General features: G+C 52.1%; 6 non-coding genes across 6 annotated transcripts; 3 read left to right on the forward strand and 3 right to left on the reverse strand.

The window, feature by feature from the left end:
• Positions 1-145: 145 nt before the first annotated feature.
• On the reverse strand, positions 146-217 carry TRNAM-CAU (transfer RNA methionine (anticodon CAU)). The gene has a single exon. It is a non-coding gene; the product is annotated as a tRNA-Met (tRNA).
• An 861-nt stretch (positions 218-1,078) lies between these two features.
• On the reverse strand, positions 1,079-1,160 carry TRNAS-AGA (transfer RNA serine (anticodon AGA)). The gene has a single exon. It is a non-coding gene; the product is annotated as a tRNA-Ser (tRNA).
• An 8,827-nt stretch (positions 1,161-9,987) lies between these two features.
• Positions 9,988-10,069, forward strand: TRNAS-AGA (transfer RNA serine (anticodon AGA)). Its single transcript has one exon. It is a non-coding gene; the product is annotated as a tRNA-Ser (tRNA).
• A 792-nt stretch (positions 10,070-10,861) lies between these two features.
• On the forward strand, positions 10,862-10,933 carry TRNAM-CAU (transfer RNA methionine (anticodon CAU)). Its single transcript has one exon. It is a non-coding gene; the product is annotated as a tRNA-Met (tRNA).
• A 1,111-nt stretch (positions 10,934-12,044) lies between these two features.
• On the forward strand, positions 12,045-12,116 carry TRNAQ-CUG (transfer RNA glutamine (anticodon CUG)). The gene has a single exon. It is a non-coding gene; the product is annotated as a tRNA-Gln (tRNA).
• A 6,643-nt stretch (positions 12,117-18,759) lies between these two features.
• On the reverse strand, positions 18,760-18,831 carry TRNAQ-CUG (transfer RNA glutamine (anticodon CUG)). Its single transcript has one exon. It is a non-coding gene; the product is annotated as a tRNA-Gln (tRNA).
• Positions 18,832-25,547: the final 6,716 nt, after the last annotated feature.

The following is a 25,547-nucleotide window of genomic DNA, read 5'->3' on the forward strand; positions in this document are numbered from 1 at the left end:
GGTGTTATTCTAGTTTTATCATTTTTACTAAAAGCAGGTAGCAGGTGTCGAGGGAAGAGGAAGGCTATGGCCAGCGTTGCCCAAAGAGCTACAGCCAAGCAGGGTAAAAGCTGTTGGGCGAGGCAGTGTCGGTGAAAAAGTGCCTTAGCAGAGGATGGTTTCGATCCATCGACCTCTGGGTTATGGGCCCAGCACGCTCCCGCTGCGCCACTCTGCTCCTCCTCAGGCCTGCCTGCCATTGCCCTCCCTGCAGCCTGATGCTGCCGGGCACTGCTGGCCCTCACTCCTTCCCTTCCCCTCTGCTCGGCCTCCCCCACCCCGCACTATAGACCCCCTGACAAATTCATCTCCCTTCGCCGTCTGCTCCACTCCTCCAGGGCCTGGCCTTGCCCTTCCCTCACAGCCCTGCTCACAGCCCTGCACAGCCCCCTGCCCTTTGACACCCACGCTCCCCCTGCACCTGCTCATCGCATCCCCGCAGGCACGCTGCAGCCTTGGGCCTTGCGAGGGACCAGACCACCTCAAATCCACCCCCACATCCTGACACCTGCAGCCCTGCCCTCACATACAGCGCCGCTCCCAGCACGCTGACGGACTGCACCTGCCTGCCCCTTCACACCTCTGCTGGCCAAGGAGGGACGCGGATTGCCTTTGCCTGCAACTGCCAACAGAAAGAATGCTCCTCTTTTAGCTCTGCACATTCTGGTGCCTCAGCTCAAGCCTGCTCCTGGCTACTCTGATGTAGAATGCTCCTCTTTTAGCTCTGCACATTCTGGTGCCTCAGCTCAAGCCTGCTCCTGGCTACTCTGATGTAAAAGCTCTGACTTCTGGCCACTTGGTGCCCGGCAGGTTGGCAAGCTGAGGATCCTTGCCTTTAACACTTGGTGCTACTGCCAGGTGATGGAGTGCTCAGCTCCAGGAGCTGTGCAGGCCTGCATTTGTCCTTTCCTTCTTCACTGTGGCTGCTGCAAGTGCAGGAGCCCTCTGGAAGCTCCAGCTGCTGTCCATGGCACCCACCTGTGGGGCGGTACCTGTGCAGCGTGAGCAGCTGCCCGCAGCCCAAAAGGGGCATGTGCCCCGTAGTTGGCAGGATTCGAACCTGCGCGGGGAAACCCCAATGGATTTCTAGTCCATCGCCTTCACCACTCGGCCACAACTACCTGCTCCAGCCCTCCTGGCCCTGCTCCTCACAGACCCTCTGCCACGACACTGACACCCAGGCACTTCGGGACAAGGCTCCCGTTACAAACGACACTTTGACATTGCTTAAAAAATCACTGACACGGGTAGCAGTAAAAGCCACATTTCATATTAAAGGAAAGCACAGCAAAGTTCCTTGGCAAGATTCACTCTACTACTGACAGGGCACTTAAGGCACAACAAGATAAAACAAGCAATGACAAAACCAAACCCAAGCAATCAAAACAGAAATGAACCGAGAACTATCTAGGGGAGTGTCTGTGTGTGTGCCTGGGTTTCTATGTGTATGAGTATGTGTGTGCGTCTGACAAAACACAGTGAGGGCAAGGATGCAAAGTACCACAGCCTAAAACCTTGACAGCCTGCCAACTTAACTTTAAATTAATTCGTCCCTAATTCCTAATTAATATCTTTCCCTTAAAATTTGACAGAAAGAAAAACACTTAATAACATTTAACCTAACTTACGACTTCAAAGTTTTACTTAGCAACTTAACAAAATAACAACCCTTGGCAGCATTCAGGTAAGTCTGTAACTATAACTGAACCTTCCTCAGATCTCGAGGGTACTTAAATATCTAAGAAAGCAGTATTTCTCCCAGATTTGCTACAGCAAATATATGCACATGTGCATGCACACAGACGTGAAGAGTCAGTACAAGCAACGTACCTGTGAAAAATTCCCCTCAGTGGTTAGTGGAACACTCACTTTGGATGCCTTTGCATCTCCCGACGGGCGAACGGTCAGGCATCAGGGAGTGAGGCTATCAGCCCGGGATTCCTCCTTGTTGGGCCAGCCTCCAAGTAAAGCAGCCCTGAGAGTTCACTGGCTGGGAGAGCCGTCCCACTCCGAGGGACACCGCTGGTCACTGCCTGCTGCGAGCCAGGAGAGCTCAAATGGTCTCATTTTGGACCACTCTCTATAGGGTTGTAAGAGGCTTTAGTCGTAACAAGGTTTCATCCCAGCCAGTTTATGCTGGCCCTTTCTTGGAAAGTGTGACAATGGGAATGTTGTGGCATTCAGGAAAAGAAACTATTTTCCCTAGACCAGCCATTTTCAAGGGGCATTTTTGATAGGTGTATTTACACACCTAAATACAGAGTGTGAGTGTGTCTATGTGTGTGAGAGAGAGAACAGAAAATGGTATGGCTCTTGTCACCGTGAATTTGAGATTAAGTCCTTGCTGTGACTGAGCATCAAGTGCTGCCAAAACCTTTCCCCCCTTTTTATTTTTATATCCATATTGTTTGCTTATCAGACATGTCTAAATGCACCATTTTCCCTTTAAAATATTAACCATATATTTCAATTCAGTATTATATTTATGCTTCATGCATTTAGTGAGTAACAGAATGAACTTTGCTATCAAAGACTGTTGAAGCCAGAGTGCCTATGTCCAGGCATGACAATAAATGCTTTTCTCCTTTCCAGCCCACAATCCTCTTCTCAAAGCATCCCCACATCACCAAGACAATCTTGATTTTGCTATATGTTTGTGCAGAATCTTTGACAGAAATGATATGTTACTCAAAATATTGGGTTCAACTCTCACGGGGAATAAATTGGCACCAAAACCTGCAGGGCTCTGATCTCCAGGTTACAGACTCAAGCTCAGTGACTGAGGCTCTGGTGCTCTGTTGTAATTTCTGTGAGTTCTTAGAGCAGCTGCTGGTAAGCTCAGGACAGCAGCCAGTGCTCACACAGGCAGAGCAGGTGGCAGGTGAGGGAGGAGGAGAACAAACGACCACAAGTCTCCAGCGGTGCTGCACAAAGGCTTTAATGAGAAGGAGCAAAAGCAGCGTGACAGAACAGAGGCCAAGGAACACGTGTGGGGGGCCAGGGAGGGAAAGAGATGGGCCCATTTGCCGAGGCCAAGGGGGATGATGCGCCGGGCTCAGCAGATCTGACCGCAGCGGGGGAAAGGCAGACACAGGCCTGAGCCCCCCAGGCCAAGGGAGCCCCCAGAAGAGATGGGAACCCCCGCGGTGCTGAGGGAGCTGCCCACAGCAGCTGACAGAGAGGATCCCACGGCTGTGCTCTGAGGGAAAGAGGTGAGGATGGGGCCCGGCAGGGTCACCAGCACCGGCGAAGCCTCGATGTAGAACATGGAGTCAGCGCAGCGGGCGAGGCAGGGCTCAGTGCAGCTGCTTGCAAGGGGGGTTGGGCCACAGGGGCCGCAGGGCCGTGGGGGACAGGGTCTGCAGCAAGACATCTCTCGGTGCCGAAGGCAAAGCTGCAACACAGAGCAGGGAGCACCAACCGGCTCAGGATCAGTCTGTCTCTCTGTCCCTCAGCTCTCTCCAGGGACACGGTGGCTCTTCTAAACACACCCTGTGCCTACAGCTCCCACCACCCTCCTGGTGCCCTCCGAGTGGCACAGCACGGGAAGGATGCCCCACTTCAGCAATAGCAGCCAGCACAGTGGCTTTAAGGCCCCTGTGCAAAGACTGGTCCCGGCCCTTCTCCAGAACAGACATGGCTGTGTTTGAGACGTCCCGGGATGCCCTGGGACATTTTGTTACACCACGGCAGGTGCAAATGCTGCTGGGCACATCCCCCTGAGGCTGAGCCCCATTGATCCCCTTCTGCTGGAACAAAGCCCCCTCTTCCCAGCTGTCCCCAGCCACCAGCATGGAAAGGCTGACGGCCTCCAACAGCTCTGTCTCAGGGCCAAGCTGAGGCAGCCCAAGGATCAAGCCGGGCGGCCTCCATGACAGCAGCTCAGCCCACAGGGAGGGATGGAGAGGACTCAGGCTTACCTCGTTCCTCGAGGAAAGGGAGGCCAGAGACCAGGATGCAGAGCCGGGAGCAGCGCAGCCTTTTATGCTGGGTCCAGAGCCCTGTGGGGCCACAAACATTCCTTGTTTGTGAAACACCCAAACTCCTGGGAGGGGCAACTTGCAAGGCCTCCCTGTTGATGAGTTCCCTACCTCAGACATCTCTGGCGTTTTTCAGCAGTTTCACACCAATCAATGTGGAAATGATTAATGTGTGTTCCAGATTCCTAGGCCAAGTTTTTTTGGAGGTCCCAGGCCAGTGTATATGGTTAGTTGAAATGAATTTTTGTAGTGTCTGTTACATTCTGTCACTTGTTCTCCTTGATGGTTAATTTGGCCCCAGTTCTAGTTAAATTCAACCATTAAGTGACACCTCAGGTCAGCTCTCAGGAGCTTTCAGTGCAGGCACTCAGGCTCATCCTGAGAGTCATTTGTCCCACAGGACATCACAGACGTACAGGACACTGTGGGTCAGTTGAGGCACAGAGTCAACACTGCACAACCCCATAGTGGGGAAGAGACCCAACTCTGCAGAGAGGTGGCCAAGCTCAGAGGCAAGGAAAGTCCATGTTCAGCTGAATGGATGTCCCCTGCAGGCCTGAGTGACAGTCATGGGGAACTTGCAGACAGTCCACAGGCCATGCCATGGCCTGTTTTGTGATCAAAGAGATGCTGTGTCCATCCCTGCAAGAGCCCCACAGCCACACTGACCTGTTTAGCTCAGTGTGCTCATCCCAGAGGCCAGACACTTGGCTGGTGGATTTTGGGGAAAGGCTGAGGGCAGGGAGCTCAAAGATGTTTCTTTATGGGTCTTTCTGGGATTTTCTTTCATGCGACTTCTGATTGCTGCCTCGTGCCCTTTGCCAGTGCACCTCTCAGGAGAGTTTGGCTTCATTCTCTCCAGAGCCCTCAGGAGGTGGTGGAGGCAGCAGCTCCATGCTCCCCTCCATGCCTTGCCCATCCCCAGCAGGTTGCACAAGCGCAGTGCCCTCGGCCTCCCCCATGCATCAGGTGCTGCAGCCCTTATGTTCTGCCTGGTCCTATGGCAGTGCCTCTCTCTGTAAGAGACCCCCATGTACACCTCCCCTATGCCTGGGGACACCAAATGGGAACACCAACCCAGATGTGGCCTGTGCAGTGCCAAGGAAAGGGTATCAGCCATGGAGTGATCAGATGCCAGGCTTAAGAGGTGAGATCTGGGCATGGATAATAAGGAACTCTCTGGATTAGGGGGACAGCTCTCCAGAGGACTCAAAGTGAAAACTCTCTTGGGGCAGATGTTCTCTCTGCTTTCCTGCCTTTCTGCCCCATAGGAGTTCCTTGTCACTGGCCAGAGAGTGCAATGCAGGGCAAGTGGCATTCCCTGCACATACCCAGCCCTGTGCTCTCCAGGCTGCCACGGCATGTGCTCACCAGTGCAGACAGCCCCAGTGTCATCTCCTGCTGATCATTCCCCTTTAGGACTTGGGAGGCTCATCTGCAGGAGCCCTTTCCATCTCCTGGTGGCCTCCCAGGGGTGCAGGGCATCTTGGATTTCTGCCCAGGAGACAAGGACCTGTGTGACAGTGGCAGTGTTCAGAGGACAATGGGACAAGGCCCACAGCTTCTGGATGTAGCTGGGAAGTTTATTCTTCTCTGAGTGGGAGCAGAGGACTTGCAGAGGTCTCTCCCCACCTCCATTTCCTGGGGCCTTGAGCAGCCACTAAAAGACAATGCCTTTTGTAAAACTGCAGCAGGAGCAGCACTGGATTACATGGACATGCAAGGTGGATTGGGACCAATCATAAAAGGTCTGGAAATTCCCTTGAAAAAATCAAAACCTTTCATAGGAAAGAGGCTATGTGCCCTGGTATCCCTGGAATGCCTGAGTCCAGGGCACCATGTGCACTCATTTCCACATTAGCATGATTGAGGTTTGCCTGGAGCTCATGGATTTTCCCAACTCTTCCACATCACAATGATTCCCACAAGCTCTGGGAGACTGATCCAATATCCCTTTGAACTGTGAAATGAATTGAATGGGCAAAGTGATGCCTGCCCCAGGAAAAGGAGCCATGAGCTTTGGGCTCCAGGCCATCAGCCTCTCCCCCAAAGCTGCCATCCACATCCCAGCCTCAGGGCTGGAGACACTGAGCAAAGTGGGTCAGTTTGTGTTTGAGAAAATGGGTCAATTTGTCTTTCAGGGAGAGATGTAGGCATGCCTTTGATCACCTTCCTACGTGTTGATTTCCTTGTTTTCTGGAGGATCCCAACTTCCCAAGCTGAGGCCAGAGCTTGTCAAGTGCCAAGATCAGGGCAATCCCAAACCTGGACACAGGCTAGGCCTTGAGTGGATTGAGAGCAGCCCTGTGGAGGGGGACTTGCAGGGTCTGGTGGTTGAAATACTGAACATGGACCTGCACTGCCTGCTGGCAGCCCAGTGCAATAATCCAGTCATATTCTGGGCTGCATCTAGACCTGTGTGGCCAGCAGGTCAATGGAGGGGATTGTGCTGCTCTGCTCGGCTCTCATGACACCGTACCTGGGGTACTGCCTCCATCTCTAGAAGTCACAGCCTAAGAAACACACGGACCTGCTGCAGTGGGTCCAGAGGAGCCACAAAGAGCACCAGGCAGCTGGAGCCACTGCCCTGTGAGGACAGGCTGAGAGGGTTGGGGTTGTGCAGCCAAGAGAGGAGAAGGCTCCCAGGAGACATTCAGTTAAGAAAGGGAAGGATGCCTGGTTGGGATGTGTAGTGATGGGCCAAGTGCTACCAGTTTAAAACTGAAAACTTGTATTTAGTTCTGATGTTATATTAGATACACACACACACACATATATATTTGTATATATACTTAGATTAGATATTGGGAAGGAATCTTTGCCTGTGAGAGGAGTGGGACACTGTAAGAGGTTTTCCAGAGAAGTTGTGCAACCTGTTTTATGGGGGTAAGAGCTAGATGATTTTAAGGTCCATTCTATTCCCAAGTGATTCTGAGGGTCATTACAAGATTTTGGGTTGTAAGAAGAAAGAGAACATTTGAGATGAAAGAGGCAGGGACCTGATCAGCAGGGAGGCCTTGCAAGTTGCCCCTCCCAGGAGTTTGGGTGTTTCACAAACAAGGAATGTTTGTGGTCCCACAGGGCTCTGGACCCAGCATAAAAGGCTGCGCTGCTCCCGGCTCTGCATCCTGGTCTCTGGCCTCCCTTTCCTCGAGGAACGAGGTAAGCCTGAGTCCTCTCCATCCCTCCCTGTGGGCTGAGCTGCTGTCATGGAGGCCGCCCGGCTTGATCCTTGGGCTGCCTCAGCTTGGCCCTGAGACAGAGCTGTTGGAGGCCGTCAGCCTTTCCATGCTGGTGGCTGGGGACAGCTGGGAAGAGGGGGCTTTGTTCCAGCAGAAGGGGATCAATGGGGCTCAGCCTCAGGGGGATGTGCCCAGCAGCATTTGCACCTGCCGTGGTGTAACAAAATGTCCCAGGGCACCCCGGGACGTCTCAAACACAGCCATGTCTGTTCTGGAGAAGGGCCGGGACCAGTCTTTGCACAGGGGCCTTAAAGCCACTGTGCTGGCTGCTATTGCTGAAGTGGGGCATCCTTCCCGTGCTGTGCCACTCGGAGGGCACCAGGAGGGTGGTGGGAGCTGTAGGCACAGGGTGTGTTTAGAAGAGCCACCGTGTCCCTGGAGAGAGCTGAGGGACAGAGAGACAGACTGATCCTGAGCCGGTTGGTGCTCCCTGCTCTGTGTTGCAGCTTTGCCTTCGGCACCGAGAGATGTCTTGCTGCAGACCCTGTCCCCCACGGCCCTGCGGCCCCTGTGGCCCAACCCCCCTTGCAAGCAGCTGCACTGAGCCCTGCCTCGCCCGCTGCGCTGACTCCACGGTGTACATCGAGCCTTCTCCAGTGGTGGTGACCCTGCCGGGCCCCATCCTCACCTCTTTCCCTCAGAGCACAGCCGTGGGATCCTCTCTGTCAGCTGCTGTGGGCAGCTCCCTCAGCACCGCGGGGGTTCCCATCTCTTCTGGGGGCTCCCTTGGCCTGGGGGGCTCAGGCCTGTGTCTGCCTTTCCCCCGCTGCGGTCAGATCTGCTGAGCCCGGCGCATCATCCCCCTTGGCCTCAGCAAATGGGCCCATCTCTTTCCCTCCCTGGCCCCCCACACGTGTTCCTTGGCCTCTGTTCTGTCACGCTGCTTTTGCTCCTTCTCATTAAAGCCTTTGTGCAGCACCGCTGGAGACTTGTGGTCGTTTGTTCTCCTCCTCCCTCACCTGCCACCTGCTCTGCCTGTGTGAGCACTGGCTGCTGTCCTGAGTTTACCAGCAGCTGCTCTTAGAACTTACAGAAATTACAACAGAGCACCAGAGCCTCAGTCACTGAGCTTGAGTCTGTAACCTGGAGATGAGAGACCTGTAGTGTTTGGCACCAATTTGTTCCTTGAGAGCATTAAAACCAATATTTTGAGTAACATTTCATTTCTGTCAAAGATTCTCCACCAAATCATAGCAAAATCAAGATTCTATTGCTGGTGAGGGGATGTGTCAATGGTGTGAGTACGGGTTTGTGGGCTGGAAAGGAGAAAAGCATTTATTGTCATGCCTGGACATAGGCACTGTGGCTTCAGCAGCGTTTGATGGCAAAGTTTACGCTCTTACTCACTAAATGGATGAAGCATAAATAGAATATTGAATTGAAATAAATGGTTAATGTTTTAAAGGGAACATGGTGCATTCAGAAGTGTATGATAAGCAAACAATATGAATCCAAAATTCAAAGGGTGCAAAAGTGCTTGCTAGCACGTGATCCACAGTCACAGCAAGGACATAATTTCAAATTCACGGTGACAATAGCCATACCAATATCTGTTCTCTCTCTCTCACACATAGACACACTCACACTCTGTATTTAGGTGTGTAAATACACCTATCAAAAATGCCCCTTGAAAATGGCTGGTCTAGGAAAATAGTTTCTTTTCCTGAATGCCACAACATTCCCATTTTCACACTTTCCAAGAAAGGGCCAGCACAAACTGGCCGGGATGAAACCTTGTTATGACTAAAGCCTCTTACAACCCTATAGAGAGTGGTCCAAAATGAGACCATTTGAGCTCTCCTGGCTCACAGCAGGCAGTGACCAGCGGTGTCCCTCGGAGTGGGACGGCTCTCCCAGCCAGTGAACTCTCAGGGCTGCTTTACTTGGAGGCTGGCCCAACAAGGAGGAATCCCGGGCTGATAGCCTCACTCCCTGATGCCTGACCATTCCCCCCTCGGGAGATGCAAAGGCATCCAAAGTGAGTGTTTCACTAACCACTGAGGGGACTTTTTCACAGGTACGTTGCTTGTACTGACTCTTCACGTCTGTGTGCATGCACATGTGCATATATTTGCTGTAGCAAATCTGGGAGAAATACTGCTTTCTTAGATGTTTAAGTACCCTCGAGATCTGAGGAAGGTTCAGTTATAGTTACAGACTTACCTGAATTCTGCCAAGGGTTGTTATTTTGCTAAGTTGCTAAGTAAAACTTTGAAGACGTAAGTTAGGTTAAATGTTATTAAGTGTTTTTCTTTCTGTCAAATTTTAAGGGAAAGATATTAATTAGGTATTAGGTACAAGTTAATTTAAAGTTAAGTTGGCAGGCTGTCAAGCTTTTAGGCTGTGGTATTTTGTATCCTTGCCCTCACTGTGTTTTGTCACACGCACATGCATACTCATACACATAGAAACACAGGCACACACACAGACACTCCCCTAGATAGTTCTCGGTTCATTTCTGTTTTGATTGCTTGGGTTTGGTTTTGTCATTGCTTGTTTGATCTTGTTGTGCCTTAAGTGCCCTGTCAGTAGTAGAGTGAATCTTGCCAAGGAACTTTGCTGTGCTTTCCTTTAATATGAAATGTGGCTTTTACTGCTACCCGTGTCAGTGATTTTTTAAGCAATGTCCAAGTGTCGTTTGTAACGGGAGCCTTGTCCCGAAGTGCCTGGGTGTCAGTGTCGTGGCAGAGGGTCTGTGAGGAGCAGGGCCAGGAGAGCTGGAGCAGGTAGTTGTGGCCGAGTGGTGAAGGCGATGGACTAGAAATCCATTGGGGTTTCCCCGCGCAGGTTCGAATCCTGCCAACTACGGGGCACGCGCCCCTTTTGGGCTGCGGGCAGCTGCTCACGCTGCACAGGTACCGCCCCACAGGTGGGTGCCATGGACAGCAGCTGGAGCTTCCAGAGGGCTCCTGCACTTGCAGCAGCCACAGTGAAGAAGGAAAGGACAAATGCAGGCCTGCACAGCTCCTGGAGCTGAGCACTCCATCACCTGGCAGTAGCACCAAGTGTTAAAGGCAAGGATCCTCAGCTTGCCAACCTGCCGGGGCACCAAGTGGCCAGAAGTCAGAGCTTTTACATCAGAGTAGCCAGGAGCAGGCTTGAGCTGAGGCACCAGAATGTGCAGAGCTAAAAGAGGAGCATTCTTTCTGTTGGCAGTTGCAGGCAAAGGCAATCCGCGTCCCTCGTTGGCCAGCAGAGGTGTGAAGGGGCAGGCAGGTGCAGTCCGTCAGCGTGCTGGGAGCGGCGCTGTATGTGAGGGCAGGGCTGCAGGTGTCAGGATGTGGGGGTGGATTTGAGGTGGCCGGGTCCCTCGCAAGGCCCAAGGCTGCAGCGTGCCTGCGGGGGTGCGATGAGCAGGTGCAGGGGGAGCGTGGGTGTCAAAGGGCAGGGGGCTGTGCAGGGCTGTGAGCAGGGCTGTGAGGGAAGGGCAAGGCCAGGCCCTGGAGGTGTGGAGCAGACGGCGAAGGGAGATGAATTTGTCAGGGGGTCTATAGTGCGGGGTGGGGGAGGCCGAGCAGAGGGGAAGGGAAGCAGTGAGGGCCAGCAGTGCCCGGCAGCATCAGGCTGCAGGGAGGGCAATGGCAGGCAGGCCTGAGGAGGAGCAGAGTGGCGCAGCGGGAGCGTGCTGGGCCCATAACCCAGAGGTCGATGGATCGAAACCATCCTCTGCTAAGGCACTTTTTCACCGACACTGCCTCGCCCAACAGCTTTTACCCTGCTTGGCTGTAGCTCTTTGGGCAACGCTGGCCATAGCCTTCCTCTTCCCTCAACACCTGCTACCTGCTTTTAGTAAAAATGATAAAACTAGAATAACACCACCTGACCACTCCTGGTCCCGAAGGGCACACATCCTTCTCTCTGCTTTTTCTCCTGCCACAGAACGATCGAGCTGCTGTTCCTGCTTCACTCAGCCGGGCTCCTGCCCAGGACTCCCGGCACCTCCCAGCCCAGCAGGCACACACTGGTTTTGAGCCAAGTCAGCCTTGGCAAAAGCCAACTGCAGGAGCTGCCCTGGATCCTGCAGAGACTCCCAGTGAGTGGTGAGCCACTGCAGCAGGGTGGGCAGAGAACACCTGGACATCAGGCTGGGGTTGCCATGGGGCTCAGGCACTGCCATTGCCTTCTCCTTGCTTTGCCTCCAGCCCTGCTTTGAGCGGGCATTTGGGCTTGTGTCCCCCTGGGATTGCTGTGCACTCGAGTTCCTTGCGAGAGGAAGAGTTCCCATAGAGGTCTCTGTCCTCCTTGCTCTGCACCCTAGGCAGTGAGTGAAACTCTTCTTTGCAATGAGTGACTGAAGCTCAGTTGTTGCTCAGCCCTTGGTGTGGCACCTTCCCTTTCTGCTTGCCTCTCCAGCCCCTTTCCTGGGTTCCCCACTTGGGTCTTTTTTCACCTTTTAAAGAGATGGAGCACTGTTTCCCTCTCATTAATCCTTAAGGGGATGGACTGACCTGGGTTGGAGAAGAGAAGGCAAGGCAGCTTCTGCAGTGTGAAGGTGACTTCCCAAGGTAACTTTGGCTGAGTCAGAAAGAGCTTGTTGCAATTTGGGAAAGACAAGATGGTGCCTGATTTCAAGCCTGGTGCTTGTAAGAGAGGCCACGTCAGGCTTGCAGAAGGAGCTGTGCTGCTGCCCTGAAGGATGGTGTGATTAGAGAGTGCCTGGCAGCCCTGCAGGAAGGCTGCACTTGGAGAGAGATGTCCAAGGCGGTGGAGAGAGAGGCAGCCTCAGGTGGGAGCAGAAGGCTGAGTGAGGCTCAGCACAGGAGCAGAGGTGTGTGGTGCAGGAGGTCCTATGGTGTAATGGTGAGCACTCTGGACTCTGAATCCAGTGATCTGAGTTCAAATCTCAGTGGGACCTTGGCCTTTTGGTTCCCTCAGGCTTTGCCTCAGCCTGCTTACACACTCACAGCTCTCCTCTCCTGCTGAGGTGCAAGACCACCCACTCCGAATGGGTCCGGCACAGGACGCTGCTCTGGGACCACTGCTGCTATGTCAGATGCATCCAAAAATGGAGATTGGGCTACACGCTCTGGGCAGGTGTTTCCAGGTTGGATCATTCCCACAGCATCACCAAGTTACTGCGTGTGGCATTACCTGTATGCCCACCCCTGTCCACTGCTCCTTTCATGCTCCTTTCATCTGTGGCTTCTTTTCCTCTTTTCCTGCCAATTTCTTTCTATTCCTCTGCAATCCATTCAAGGAGCTCTACCAACATTGGACAGTGCCCCGTCATTGGGGTTCCATTTGTAACCATGGGAGAGGGAAGAACCTTCCTTGCAGAGCAGGTGGTAGGTGAGGGAGGAGGAGAACAAACGACCACAACTCTCCAGCGGTGCTGCACAAAGGCTTTAATGAGAAGGAGCAAAAGCAGCGTGACAGAACAGAGGCCAAGGAACACGTGTGGGGGGCCAGGGAGGGAAAGAGATGGGCCCATTTGCCGAGGCCAAGGGGGATGATGCGCCGGGCTCAGCAGATCTGACCGCAGCGGGGGAAAGGCAGACACAGGCCTGAGCCCCCCAGGCCAAGGGAGCCCCCAGAAGAGATGGGAACCCCCGCGGTGCTGAGGGAGCTGCCCACAGCAGCTGACAGAGAGGATCCCACGGCTGTGCTCTGAGGGAAAGAGGTGAGGATGGGGCCCGGCAGGGTCACCAGCACCGGCGAAGCCTCGATGTAGAACATGGAGTCAGCGCAGCGGGCGAGGCAGGGCTCAGTGCAGCTGCTTGCAAGGGGGGTTGGGCCACAGGGGCCGCAGGGCCGTGGGGGACAGGGTCTGCAGCAAGACATCTCTCGGTGCCGAAGGCAAAGCTGCAACACAGAGCAGGGAGCACCAACCGGCTCAGGATCAGTCTGTCTCTCTGTCCCTCAGCTCTCTCCAGGGACACGGTGGCTCTTCTAAACACACCCTGTGCCTACAGCTCCCACCACCCTCCTGGTGCCCTCCGAGTGGCACAGCACGGGAAGGATGCCCCACTTCAGCAATAGCAGCCAGCACAGTGGCTTTAAGGCCCCTGTGCAAAGACTGGTCCCGGCCCTTCTCCAGAACAGACATGGCTGTGTTTGAGACGTCCCGGGATGCCCTGGGACATTTTGTTACACCACGGCAGGTGCAAATGCTGCTGGGCACATCCCCCTGAGGCTGAGCCCCATTGATCCCCTTCTGCTGGAACAAAGCCCCCTCTTCCCAGCTGTCCCCAGCCACCAGCATGGAAAGGCTGACGGCCTCCAACAGCTCTGTCTCAGGGCCAAGCTGAGGCAGCCCAAGGATCAAGCCGGGCGGCCTCCATGACAGCAGCTCAGCCCACAGGGAGGGATGGAGAGGACTCAGGCTTACCTCGTTCCTTGAGGAAAGGGAGGCCAGAGACCAGGATGCAGAGCCGGGAGCAGCGCAGCCTTTTATGCTGGGTCCAGAGCCCTGTGGGGCCACAAACATTCCTTGTTTGTGAAACACCCAAACTCCTGGGAGGGGCAACTTGCAAGGCCTCCCTGCTGATGAGGTCCCTGCCTCTTTAATCTCAAATGTTCTCTTTCGTCTTACAACCCAAAATCCTGCGATGACTCTTAGGATCACTGGGGGATGGAATGGACCTTAAAATCATCTAGCTCTTGTCCCCACAAACAAGTTCTACAATTTCTCTGGAAAACCTCTTACAGTGTCCACAATCAAGACGAAGATTCCTTCCCAATATTTGATCTAAGTATATATACAAATATATATATCTGACATCAAATCAAAATACATTTTTTCCGTTTCAAACTGCTTCCACTTGGCCCATCACTACACATCCCAACCAGGCATCATTCCCTTTCTTAACTGAATGTCTCCTGGGAGCCTTCTCCTCTCTTGGCTACACAACCCCAACCCTCTCAGCCTGTGGCTCCAGCTGCCTGGTGCTCTTTGTGGCTCCTCTGGACCCACTGCATCAGGTCTGTGTGTTTCTTAGGCTGTGACTTCTAGAGCTGGAGGCAGTACCCCAGGTACGGTGTCATGAGAGCCGAGCAGAGCAGCACAATCCCCTCCATCGACCTGCTGGCCACACAGGTCTGGATGCAGCCCAGAATACGACTGGATTTTTGCTCTGGGCTGCCAGCCGGCAGTGCAGGTCCATGTTCAAGTCCCCCTCCACAGGGCTGCTCTCAATCCACTCAAGGCCTAGCCTGTGTCCAGGTTTGGGATTGCCCTGATCTTGGCACTTGACAACCTCTGGCCTCAGCTTGGGAAGTTGGGATCCTCCAGAAAACAAGGAAATCAACACGTAGGAAAGTGATCAAAGGCATGCCTACATCTCTCCCTGAAAGAAAAATTGACCAATTTTCTCAAACACAAACTGACCCACTTTGCTCATTGTGTCCAGCCCTGAGGCTGGGATGTGGATGGCAGCTTTGGGGGAGAGGCTGATGGCCTGGAGCCCAAAGCTCATGGCTCCTTTTCCTGGGGCAGGCATCACTTTGCCCATTCAATTCATTTCACAGTTCAAAGGGATATTGGATCAGTCTCCCAGAGCTTGTGGGAATCATTGTGATGTGGAAGAGTTGGGAAAATCCATGAGCTCCAGGCAAACCTGAATCATGCTGATGTGGAATGAGTGCACATGGTGCCCTGGACTCAGGCATTCCAGGGATACCAAAGCACATAGCCTCTTTCCTATGAAAGGTTTTGCCCTTGTCAAGGGCACTTCCAGACCTTTTAGGACTGGTCCCAATCCACCTTGCATGTCCATGTAATCCTGTGCTGCTGCTGCTGCAGTTTTACAAAAGGCATTGTCTTTTGGTGGCTGCTCAAGGGCCCAGGAAATGGAGGTGGGCAGAGACCTCTGGAAGTCCTCTGTTCCCACTCAGAGAAGAATAAACTTCCCAGCTACATCCAGAAGCTGTGGACCTTGTCCCATTGTCCTCTGAACACTGCCACTGTCACACAGGTCCTTGTCTCCTGGGCAGAAATCCAAGGATGCCCTGCACCCCTGGGAGGCCACCAGGAGATGGAAAGGGCTCCTGCAGATGAGCCTCCCAAGTCCTAAAGGGGAATGATCAGCAGGACATGACACTGGGGCTGTCTGCACTGGTGAGCACATGCCGTGGCAGCCTGGAGAGCACAGGGCTGGGTATGTGCAGGGAATGCCACTTGCCCTGCATTGCACTCTCTGGCCAGTGACAAGGAACTCCTATGGGGCAGAAAGGCAGGAAAGCAGAGAGAACATCTGCCCCAAGAGAGTTTTCACTCTGAGTCCTCTGGGGAGCTGTCCCCCTAATCCAGAGAGTTCCTTATTATCCATGCCCAGATCTCACCTCATAAGCCTGGCATCTGATCACTCCATGGCTGATACCCTTTCCTTGGCACTGCACAGGCCACATCTGGGTTGGTGTTCCCATTTGGTGTCCCCAGGGATAGGGGAGGTGTACATGGGGGTCTCTTACAGAGAGAGGCACTGCCGTAGGAGCAGGCAGAACATAAGGGCTGCAGCACCTGATGCATGGGGGAGGCCGAGGGCACTGCGCTTGTGCAACCTGCTGGGGATGGGCAAGGCATGGAGGGGAGCATGGAGCTGCTGCCTCCACCACCTCCTGAGGGCTCTGGAGAGAATGAAGCCAAACTCTCCTGAGAGGTGCACTGGCAAAGGGCACGAGGCAGCAATCAGAAGTCGCATGAAAGAAAATCCCAGGGCTCCCTAAGGTAGGATAAGGGACAGGCCTGGGAGAGCTGTACAAGGGGTAGTGACCTTTTTCATAAGCTGTGTCAGTGCTTAGAAGTCAGCAGAAGAAGGCCCAGAGCCTGCTGAGCAACCGAGGCATTTTGATCTGCCCAGAGCAGTTGACAGGAGCACAAGACCTCCAGAGCTCCACCCAGACCTTCTGGGGTCGATGTGGGGTATGCTGAATCACTACAGCCCTTGAGCAGCAACAAAAGACCATTCCTGGGGAGACAGCAAATGCAGGAGATGGCAGACAAGCACCAGGTGATCCTCAGTTGGGCATACGAGGTGGGAAATATTGTTCATTGCAGCAGAACTTTGAGGATATGAGCTCTGTTATCCCTTGAGCGCCTGAGTCTGTGGCACCCAGTGCACACTGGGTGACTCAGGCTTGCCTGGAGCTCAGGGATTTTCCCAGCTCTTCCCCATCAGGATGACACCCATGTGCTCTGACAGACTGATCCAGTGTCCTTTGAAATGTAAAATGCATGGAATGGGAAACCCCATCCTAGACCCAGAAAAAAACAGCTTTGGGCTCCCTGCCCTCAACCTTTCCCCAAAATCCACCAGCCAAGTGTCTGGCCTCTGGGATGAGCACACTGAGCTAAACAGGTCAGTGTGGCTGTGGGGCTCTTGCAGGGAAGGACACAGCATCTCTTTGATCACAAAACAGGCCATGGCATGGCCTGTGGACTGTCTGCAAGTTCCCCATGACTGTCACTCCGGCCTGCAGGGGACATCCATTCAGCTGAACATGGACTTTCCTTGCCTCTGAGCTTGGCCACCTCCCTGCAGAGTTGGGTCTCTTCCCCACTATGGGGTTGTGCAGTGTTGACTCTGTGCCTCAACTGACCCACAGTGTCCTGTACGTCTGTGATGTCCTGTGGGAGAAATGACTCTCAGGATGAGCCTGAGTGCCTGCACTGAAAGCTCCTGAGAGCTGACCTGAGGTGTCACTTAATGGTTGAATTTAACTAGAACTGGAGCCAAATTAACCATCAAGGAGAACAAGTGACAGAATGTAACAGACACTACAAAAATTCATTTCAACTAACCATATACACTGGCGTGGGACCTTCAAAAAAACTTGGCCTAGGAATCTGGAACACACATTAATCATTTCCACATTGATTGGTGTGAAACTGGTGAAAAATGTCTGAGATGAAAGAGGCAGGGACCTCATCAGCAGGGAGGCCTTGCAAGTTGCCCCTCCCAGGAGTTTGGGTGTTTCACAAACAAGGAATGTTTGTGGTCCCACAGGGCTCTGGACCCAGCATAAAAGGCTGCGCTGCTCCCGGCTCTGCATCCTGGTCTCTGGCCTCCCTTTCCTCGAGGAACGAGGTAAGCCTGAGTCCTCTCCATCCCTCCCTGTGGGCTGAGCTGCTGTCATGGAGGCCGCCCGGCTTGATCCTTGGGCTGCCTCAGCTTGGCCCTGAGACAGAGCTGTTGGAGGCCGTCAGCCTTTCCATGCTGGTGGCTGGGGACAGCTGGGAAGAGGGGGCTTTGTTCCAGCAGAAGGGGATCAATGGGGCTCAGCCTCAGGGGGATGTGCCCAGCAGCATTTGCACCTGCCGTGGTGTAACAAAATGTCCCAGGGCATCCCGGGACGTCTCAAACACAGCCATGTCTGTTCTGGAGAAGGGCTGGGACCAGTCTTTGCACAGGGGCCTTAAAGCCACTGTGCTGGCTGCTATTGCTGAAGTGGGGCATCCTTCCCATGCTGTGCCACTCGGAGGGCACCAGGAGGGTGGTGGGAGCTGTAGGCACAGGGTGTGTTTAGAAGAGCCACCGTGTCCCTGGAGAGAGCTGAGGGACAGAGAGACAGACTGATCCTGAGCCGGTTGGTGCTCCCTGCTCTGTGTTGCAGCTTTGCCTTCGGCACCGAGAGATGTCTTGCTGCAGACCCTGTCCCCCACGGCCCTGCGGCCCCTGTGGCCCAACCCCCCTTGCAAGCAGCTGCACTGAGCCCTGCCTCGCCCGCTGCGCTGACTCCATGTTCTACATCGAGGCTTCGCCGGTGCTGGTGACCCTGCCGGGCCCCATCCTCACCTCTTTCCCTCAGAGCACAGCCGTGGGATCCTCTCTGTCAGCTGCTGTGGGCAGCTCCCTCAGCACCGCGGGGGTTCCCATCTCTTCTGGGGGCTCCCTTGGCCTGGGGGGCTCAGGCCTGTGTCTGCCTTTCCCCCGCTGCGGTCAGATCTGCTGAGCCCGGCGCATCATCCCCCTTGGCCTCGGCAAATGGGCCCATCTCTTTCCCTCCCTGGCCCCCCACACGTGTTCCTTGGCCTCTGTTCTGTCACGCTGCTTTTGCTCCTTCTCATTAAAGCCTTTGTGCAGCACCGCTGGAGACTTGTGGTCATTTGTTCTCCACCTCCCTCACCTGCCACCTGCTCAGCAAGGAAGGTTCTTCCCTCTCCCATGGTTACAAATGGAACCCCAATGACGGGGCACTGTCCAATGTTGGTAGAGCTCCTTGAATGGATTGCAGAGGAATAGAAAGAAATTGGCAGGAAAAGAGGAAAAGAAGCCACAGATGAAAGGAGCAAGAAAGGAGCAGTGGACAGGGGTGGGTATACAGGTAATGCCACACGCAGTAACTTGGTGATGCTGTGGGAATGATCCAACCTGGAAACACCTGCCCAGAGCGTGTAGCCCAATCTCCATTTTTGGATGCATCTGACATAGCAGCAGTGGTCCCAGAGCAGCGTCCTGTGCCGGACCCATTCGGAGTGGGTGGTCTTGCACCTCAGCAGGAGAGGAGAGCTGTGAGTGTGTAAGCAGGCTGAGGCAAAGCCTGAGGGAACCAAAAGGCCAAGGTCCCACTGAGATTTGAACTCAGATCACTGGATTCAGAGTCCAGAGTGCTCACCATTACACCATAGGACCTCCTGCACCACACACCTCTGCTCCTGTGCTGAGCCTCACTCAGCCTTCTGCTCCCACCTGAGGCTGCCTCTCTCTCCACCGCCTTGGACATCTCTCTCCAAGTGCAGCCTTCCTGCAGGGCTGCCAGGCACTCTCTAATCACACCATCCTTCAGGGCAGCAGCACAGCTCCTTCTGCAAGCCTGACATGGCCTCTTGTACGAGCACCAGGCTTGAAATCAGGCACCATCTTGTCTTTGCCAAATTGAAACAAGCCCTTTCTGACTCAGCCAAAGTTACCTTGGGAAGTCACCTTCACACAGCAGAAGCTCCCTTGCCTTCTGTACTCTCAGGCTGAGAGGGTTAGGGTTGTGTAATGAAAATAATGACTATGGTGGCTGGCCAGTGGAGTGTTCGTATTGGTAAAGGAAAAGGGGCTCTCGGGGGGTGGTGCCATGGGCCCATGAGCAGGGTGGGTTTGGCTTGGGTCCGCCGTTTGGGGGTAAGGAATGGACAGCCATGAATGTCCCTGTCAAGTGTTGAAACAAGCAGCCTGCTGGTAGTGCTCTGCAAAGGGGATTGCAGTGTTTTGGGGTGTGCCTGTGGGCACAGCACCCATGGCTCATGTGGGACTGTTGAGGTAGGCAGCGCACAAAGGGGTCTGGCAGGGCATGACGGCAGCATGGGGCTTGCCATCAGGTGATTGAGGAGGGCCTGGCTTTATGGCAAAAGTTTGGAAGGGCTTAGGTTCCTTGCTGAGATTAACTGCACCTTTGAACTTTTAAGCAGTGCAAAAAATGGCCCCGAGGAGTGACTTTCATATTTTGACATCTTTTGGGCAACTGGTGTTTGCTGTGAAGATTGTTCCACCCCAGCTTCCTCTCTCCCCTCCCACTCCAGATCTCTTCCCAGGATGGCAGTGACTGTATGAAAATTAGACATTTCTGGGTCACTACTAGACAGAAATGTGAGGGGCAAACTGTCTGGCACTGGGCTGGCATAGGGTCACCTAGGTCTCAGGAAAGAGGAAGAAGAAAGGTCAGCAAATGCTTTCTGCCCTGGGACATATCTCAGTCCGAACTACAGCTGGGAATGCTTCACTTTAGCCATGGACTGTCACCTTCAGAGAATGTGATGAATGCTATATAAACAGTTGAGAAGGAACGTTTGCATCACTAGTGTTTTGTCTACTGTACAGACTGCAAAAGCACTACAAAGGCCAGTGCTGGCTTTTTGTTCTCCGAATTTTTCTTTGGGAGCAGTTGCTGGATGTTTTGAAGGGCTTTGGGATCTGCAAGTGTGAGAGGGTAAGATAGTATGCAGAGCTTGAAGGAAAATACAGATATCCAGTGAGCTGAATGCAGTTCAGTGGGTACGAGTTACATGTTGAGCAGCTGATGGCACAGAAAACTTCTAAAAGAGAGGGGCCGTTCTGCAATTGCCATTTCTTTTGCAACCTATTAACTGCACAGCCAAGAATGAAACGATTCTTCTTCCTTCCTTTCTACATGCAGGATCACATTCTGTCAGTCTCCAAGAGCCAGGATGTACAGCAGAGCTCTTCCACAATCTGCTCTGACACGGATGAGGGGCCATGCCAGGAAAACGCTTGCCTTTTTCCTGGGCACTGTCAGCGCTGATGAACACAACCACACGATGGTGGTGTTGACTCGCAAAAGAAGGACACGCACCGAGCCCAGCTCGAAACCACCCCAAGCCCAGAACCAAACTGGAAACGTCCCTGCTCTCAAATCAACAATGTCAGGACAAAAAAAGATTTCACTGATCTTCCAAGTGCAAACCCTTCTTTGCACCGCACTCAAACAGCAGCATGAACTGCTTTGCCCTAACAAAGCTTTTCACTCTTGCAGAGTCCAGCCACAAACCTGAAAACATCTGGCAAAAACAGAGCTCAGAAAAGTGCCAGCTGGGAAAGCTCTTGCTGCCTGCAACTTCAGCTGCACCCATCGGCTGACCAGCACACACTCTGCTATCGGCACTTTCCTTCTCAGGGCTAAGAATTGTCCTAAGCCTTCAGTCTCACAGTCAGCATCCAAATGGAACAGCACCAGGGAAGAGCCCAATGAGCTACATTTTTGGAGCTGGGAGACTCCATGCCTGGAAATGTTGCCAGCACTGCTATTTGGGTTTTTTTGTGGTATGCACTGTGAGATGGTCCTTCCTGTTGTTTATTACTTAGAGCCTGTTAGAAATGCTGGCCTTGATTTGGCAAAAGCCAAGTAGCTTGGAGATTTTTTCTGTCAGAAATCCATAGAGATGTTTTGCCTGGTTGTCCCAAGGAGAAGGAACAGCTTTGGAGTTGTTGAAGCCACAGGCTGTGGATGAATCTCCTGAAAACCAGTTTACAATTGTTTGTCTGATTCTGTCCCTACCCATAGCTTCCAGGGACCCTCCTGGTGTTCTGGATATCCCAGGAGGGGATATTACAACACCTGCTTTTTAAGCCATGAATTTCAAATGCAGTAAGTCACTCATGTTTTGTGTGAGCTGTCCCAATGGTGGAAAGTGAGAGGGAACACCCCATGCTGCTATTTGACATAATCCAAACTGGAACTGGGGCCAACCTAGTATTTTGGAGTACTGAGGCCACAAGTTCATCTTTGAACAGCATCCCCAGGGAATGCTAAGGCATCCCATGCCTGTGGCATTTGGCAGCACATCCCTGATGTGGTGTAAAAAGAGGATGAGGGAAATTCTGAGTTAGTGGGAGGAGGTTTGTGGAATGGAACTGGGATAGATGCTGATCCTGTCAAGGAATCATGGGGTGGTTTGGCTGGGAAGGGACCACAAAGACCATCTGGACTTTATCGTCCCATTCATAGCAAAGACCATGTCCAAAACTGCCTCCTTACCCCCATGGGCAGAGTGAATGTCTTCCATAGTGCTTGTCTGTGAATGGGAGTGGTGTAGGGAGCTATGGCACAGCATCTAGAGATTAGGTAAAAATAGCAATGGGATTGTTTTTGCTGCTGCTGGATGTGGTTTTCTCTTTTAAGATGTTCCTCTGAGTGATCTTTTTCACAGTAGTTTCCTAGGGCTCATTTGAGGGTAATTCCAAGAATTTGAATATAGATGAAAAACAGTGGAGAAAAAATGTGCACCTCATCCATTTCTAGTAATTCTGAGTTTCTTCCACAACACCCTTCTGGGGGAAACCTGGTTAAAGAATAAAGATGGAGAGGAACAAGTGTTCCAACCCGCCCTGGCTCTCTGATAGGGCAAACCTTTCTGTAATCCCACCAGATGTCTCTGAGAAACTGCAGGATCATAAGGCTTTCCAGGAAAACAAAACAAGGACAAAGAAGAGGGAATAGGCTTCCAACTAATAATAATTTGATGGATGTAGAACTGATTTTTTCAATGTTTGACACTCTCCTTTTTATCCCTGGAATAGTTTTTAAATTATTCCTTTAACAAGTCATCTAAATTTGAAAAATTAAATTTGAGAGGAAATGATGCAAAATAAATGCAGGGAGACATCAAAGAGTCATCATGGAATCCCAGAAGGTTTTGGGTGTGAAGGGACCTTAGGAATCCCCTTATTCCATCCCCTGCCATTCCATCAACTAGTCAAGCTTGTTCCAAGCCCTGTGCAGCCTTGGACACTTTCAAGGATGGGGCAGACACTATTTCTCTGGGTTTTTGGGCACAAGTGGAAATTTCCAGCATGGAACTAAGATATCCCGATTGCTCTGTTTGGCTCAGCATGCCTTTGGGAGGCAGAGGGTGTGGAAACAGGAGCTTTGCCAGCTGCCTTTGGGGAGTCACTGATGTCCCAAAAACCAGCAAGGCAAACATCTGTGGTTTACCTCCCACCAAAAGAAGAGGCCAAGCCAGGAGTGCGAACAGACCACAGAGCAGGGATAGTGTCCAGGAGAGGGGTGACCATCCTGAAGGTCCCTCCAGTCAGTCACTCACTGAATCACTGAAAAACAGAGACTGAAGCTTGCCAAAATTGGCCCATACCTGTCTGCATCCAAATTCAACCCCAAATCAATGATTTAGTGTACGCATGGGATGAAACCACAGCTGATGTTACTCCCCTGGGACTATCAGAGAGTCTGCAGCCATAAAGGGCCAGGCTGTTTTTAAAACACACTGAAGTACAAAGAGCTGGAGTAATTTCCTACCAGGTAACTTGACTTGGAAGCATTCCAAACTTCTTGCCACATTTATTTTATCTCCTGGATGGCAATGCCTAAAGAAGGCGGCAGTGGAGTATTCTCAACAAAAGAAAATTCATTAGTGACAGAAGACTTAAAATCAAAATAGGAAAAATTGAAGTATGACTGGAGGTGCCTTTAGGACACTTTCTGTTCCTTAGTACCTATAGGATTTAAATTAAGGCCTGAGTATCCAAATCCTGGTGCTGTGCAAGTGTTGTACAGCCAAGGAGGGAGACAAGAGCCTGAAATCTCTCCCCAGAAACTGTCTGCTGGTTTGTTTGACCAGGCATAGGAATAATTGTGTAATCCCTAGGCCTGTACTTACAGAGAAAGCTTTGTCTCCTGTGGGTTGGTTCAACATATTTTCAAAATGATGAAAACTGTTTTTATTGAAATGCCAGAGGTGCCAAATGCTTTCCTCAGCCAGAGCTCATGAGTGGTTAATGCCCATTTTCCCAATCTCTCCAGGCAGCAGCACTGGAGCACTTGAACCCAAGCATGCCTGAGTGCTGGCAGGAGGCAAATCCAGGGACTGGACAGTGGGAGTTTGCTCTGCTCCTGGGATCCTGGGCATGGAGCAGCCGTGGGTGCCCTGGCCCCTGCTGGGCACAGTCAGTGCCACAGCTCGTTCCTGTGCCAGGCCCTGCCCATGCTCTCCACGCAGGGTGGGTTGGTTTGGGTTTTTTATTTCTTCAATTATATTCAGGTTGAGCTTGTCAATGCTCACAAGAGATGACAAATCCCTTCCCAAGGGCTCCAAGTGGCCAACTGAGTCCAGGTCGCACAGTCCCAGAGTACCCTAATTTGGAATATTTTTCATTGGTGTAGGCAGGGAATTGTTTTTGAGAAGACCCAAAGCTGGAGGATACGGGGTCTGTGGGAAGGAGAGGGCTTCTGTGTCAAATTAAAAACACATTGTGAAAAATAAATCTGTGGAACAGCTAATTTCCAATACTGGACTGGCTTTTTTAAAATAAAAATATTTTACTGCACCATGTCCATGGTGGGATTACAGAAAACAGGAAGGGTATGGTCCTTTGGAAATGTTCCTAAGGAACCACACTGACCTAATATCTGACTCCAACCCAGAAGAAGATCTCTTCCCAACATCTCTGGCTGGTCTTGGTACGTCCTGATGGTTTCCATGCTGACACACAACAGGTTCCTCTGCCCAATGCATTGGGAAGTATCCCCAAGGTACGTGTTACAGATAAAGACTCTTGATTCAGAGGATAAAAAAAGAGTTTTCAGTCTTTTACGTCTCCCACTCTGTCAGCTTCAGCCTCAGGGAGACAGAGAAAGTCATAGATTTTACAGATCCTGGTCTCACTTCAGCCTTCCTGCAGGTACAGTCTGACAGGGAGTGGGAAGAAAACAGGTCAGGATGGATAGCCTACTTCCAGAAAATCATTGTAATCCAGACACCATTAAGTTGAGCTGTAAGAACTTCCCAAAATGTTCATTTCCCTGTGGACTAAGAGCTCAGAGTGGCACTAAATTGAAATACAGGATGGATCTGCCATGGACAGACTGTGGAAACCCCAAAAGTAAAAGCTACTTGGCCAATTCCATAAAATATTCCAAAACTAGGCTCCTGAAATATGACCATCTCTACTCTCACCTTGTGGTGGAAGGACGAGTGATGATCCTTCCTCTGATGGGTTTTTTTGAGATCTGCAGTGAACTGCAATGGAGAACAACCAAAATCCAGTTATTTCCCACAACTGGAACAGAAAAGTGGGGAAAAGGGACACAGGTGCTCTCCTCCCACTCCTTGGGATCAAGCTCCTCCAAACCAGCGTAAGAAGAGACTGAATGACAAAGCCCTGGGGACCAAATTGCTGGGGTTTAAATAGAAAACTGATGAGTTTTATTTTGGCAATAAATGTTTGCCATCCACCAGGTGCAGCAGCATCTCCAGGAGCCTGGCCAGGTGCATCTGCCTGGCAGAGAGCTCCTCCCTCTCAGAGTAATCCATGAGGTACAGAGCCGTGGCACTGGCCACGACCAGCAGCACATACCTGGGAAAGGGCAGGCAGAGGCTCACAGCATTCCCAGGCTGGGCTAATGCTGCCACAGCCTCACCTGTCAGTCAGCATTACCAGGACTTTTAATACCCTGCCTCAACCTGTTCCTATTACTCACCACACAAGAACACACAGCAAACCCCAAGAAATCTCCTATGGCCAGGGGAAGCCCTGCCCTGTGCCTGAACTCCTTTACTCCATTGCAGAAATTCATAGTAAGCTCCTAGCATGTTTCTGCATGACAGCAGAGTAGGTGTACACCTACAAAACCATTCAAAAAGGAGCTCTGTGCAAACAGCAGAGGACTTAAATTCTCAGAACTCATTCATCTTTGTTTTCTTTGAACAGGAAAACCACGAAAGGGAAAGGTCTTGATTAAATATATGACATCTGCTCTTTTTAGTTTTCGTCTCTGTAAGAAGGGATGGTGTGTACATACACACCATTACTGCAGGATATATACAGGATTGAATTTACAAAGATAATATCTTTAATGTGACTAATGCTGTACTCTAAAAGCTAGA

This window comes from Lonchura striata, chromosome 10, assembly GCF_046129695.1.
Source record: "Lonchura striata isolate bLonStr1 chromosome 10, bLonStr1.mat, whole genome shotgun sequence".
Taxonomy (NCBI): Eukaryota; Metazoa; Chordata; class Aves; order Passeriformes; family Estrildidae; genus Lonchura; species Lonchura striata.